Source organism: Amblyomma maculatum, chromosome 9 (assembly GCF_055883805.1).
Source record: "Amblyomma maculatum isolate TAMU_Amacu chromosome 9, ASM5588380v1, whole genome shotgun sequence".
Classification (NCBI taxonomy): Eukaryota; Metazoa; Arthropoda; class Arachnida; order Ixodida; family Ixodidae; genus Amblyomma; species Amblyomma maculatum.
The window spans coordinates 98894992-98897661 of NC_139352.1; the positions used below are offsets into that span (position 1 = coordinate 98894992).

Below are 2670 nucleotides of genomic sequence, written 5' to 3' on the forward strand. Positions count from 1 at the left end.
CTTCATTGAAAGTGCGGTATACGCGAAACTTTCAGGATGCAGCAGGATCCACCACATTGGCAATGTCTATTTGATGAGTTGGTGAACCTGAAAAGATTTTAGACGCGTACGCGTTAGCTCAAGTGTAGTTGACGTGTTTTATCATGTGTATTTTTGTTTTCTGTTTCACGACAATAAAGAAAAAAAAAGTATAGTGGCCAGTATCCCCGCCTGTCGCGCGGGAGACCGGGGTTCTATTCCTCGACGGGGAGCTTAGTTTTTGTTTCTTTCTTCCATTATGCGCCATATCAGAACAGCACTTAGCCCTTCCCTGCGCCTCCTCGTTAGTATAGTGGCCAGTATCCCCGCCTGTCACGCGGGAGACCGGGGTTCGATTCCTCGACGGGGAGCTTAGTTTTTGTTTCTTTCTTCCATTATGCGCCATATCAGAACAGCACTTAGCCCTTCCCTGCGCCTCCTCGTTAGTATAGTGGCCAGTATCCCCGCCTGTCACGCGGGAGACCGGGGTTCTATTCCTCGACGGGCAGCTTAGTTTTTGTTTCGTTCTTCCATTATGCGCCATATCAGAACAGCACTTAGCCCTTCCCTGCGCCTCCTCGTTAGTATAGTGGCCAGTATCCCCGCTTGTCACGCGGGAGACCGGGGTTCGATTCCTCGACGGGGAGCTTAGCTTTTGTTTCTTTCTTCCATTATGCGCCATATCAGAACAGCACTTAGCCCTTCCCTTTGCCTCCTCGTTAGTATAGTGGCCAGTATCCCCGCCTGTCACGCGGGAGACCGGGGTTCTATTCCTCGACGGGGAGCTTAGTTTTTGTTTCTTTCTTCCATTATGCGCCATATCAGAACAGCACTTAGCCCTTCCCTGCGCCTCCTCGTTAGTATAGTGGCCAGTATCCCCGCCTATCACGCGGGAGACCGGGGTTCTATTCCTCGACGGGGAGCTTAGTTTTTGTTTCGTTCTTCCATTATGCGCCATATCAGAACAGCACTTAGCCCTTCCCTGCGCCTCCTCGTTAGTATAGTGGCCAGTATCCCGGCCGCGGTAACAGGCTTAACGCAATCGATGATAAGGAATATCAGCTCATTTTGCCGCATCTGCCCACCGGACGTGTTGTTTTCAACACAGTTTTTTTGCACGGAGACGTACGAGTGCGACCCTTCAGGGTTGAAGATTTCCGGGACGCCCTGGCCATGACTGGTACGCTCCCAGACGTGGTGGCCTTGGGGGCTTACCAAATAAACCATGTCTGGGCGGTGACTTTGAGCAGCACTGAAGCAACCAAGCGGCTGGCAGCCTTCAAGGAGCTCCAAGTGAAAGGTCGACGGTGCATCGTCATTGACCCGGAGGACCAACAGGTGAAGCTACAGCTCCACTGGATGTTGCATGGCGTGGCGGATGAGGACATCCGAACTGCTTTTGCGGCTTTCGGTGAGGTGACCGAAGTGACCCGTGAGCGGTGGCGAGTCCAGGGCGTGCACGAAAAGGGCTCCACAACGAGAGCCGTACTCGTGAAGTTGAAGCCCGGGATGAGGATAGAAGACCTGCCTCACCAGATAAGAGTAGCAGGGGAGTTGGCCCTTGTTGTGGTGCCTGGGCGGCCAATGCAGTGCCTGCGCTGCCGCGGGACCAGGCATGTGCGCCGGGAATGTAAAATTCCGCAGTGTTCGACATGTAAGCGTTTTGGCCACTCCGAGGAAGATTGCGTACGAACGTATGCAGTGGCCACTGCACCGACAGCGAGGGCGGACATGACGGAGCACCAAATGGATGTCGCAGAGACAGAAGAGGCCGCAAAGGGGGTCGGAGAAGCTGAAAAGCTAACAGCAACGACAGGCATGTTAGTGCCCCCGGGGGGCGGTGACGAGATACTCAGTAGGCCAGACAAAGAAGTCACGCTACCGAACAACGGACCGTCAGAGGAAGAAAGTGTGAGCGATGCCGAGAGCTCAAAAACTGAACTTCCGGAGTCTGCGGGCCGACAGGAAACCCTTGAAAAGAGCAGCGGCCGAGCGACCAACGTCCAAGGCCCTGCGAAGCGTGCCCACGACGAGAGCACAAGTGAGACAAGCCAGGCAGAGGCAGCTAGCAGCGACGAGCCACCGATAAAAACGCCAATAGGTAGGAGGGCGACCTTCAAACCAAGACCGAATGTCTCGGCGGACAGGAGAGCTGCCGAAAAGCCGCCCCTGTCACAAGGTCTGCCAGTCCAACCTCATGGCTCTGGCGCCAACGAAAGCGTCTAGCGCCATGCTAGACGTGAGAGGTAAGCACCATGCTCTTGGCCTCTTTTCACTCTAAGAAAATGGCTTATGAACTGTCACTAAAGATTGCGACCCTTAACGTGAGAGGTCTAGCAGCGAAAAGGAAGCAGAGCCAAGTCCTGCGCCTTTTAAATGAAAATGACATCGATATACTTGGAGTTCAAGAGACAAAAGTCGAGGGTGAACAAGAGACCGAGAGCATGGTGCAACGTTTCACGTCGCGGTTTTACGCAGTTGTCAGCCATGCAGTCGGTACTTCTGCTGGATGCGTCCTGTTTGTGAAGAAGTTGCCGGGTCTTGTAGTGCAGTCGCATGCTTCTTTTCCGTCGGGTCGGGGCGTGGTCCTTGATTTTAGTTTTTGCTCGGCTGAGTGGCGGGCTGTTTGTATATATGCACCTACGATAGTTG

At 53.8% G+C, this 2670-nt stretch overlaps 1 non-coding gene across 1 annotated transcript; it reads left to right on the top strand.

The window, feature by feature from the left end:
• The first annotated feature begins 317 nt into the window (after positions 1-317).
• TRNAD-GUC (transfer RNA aspartic acid (anticodon GUC)) lies at positions 318-389 on the top strand. Its single transcript has one exon. It is a non-coding gene; the product is annotated as a tRNA-Asp (tRNA).
• Positions 390-2670: the final 2281 nt, after the last annotated feature.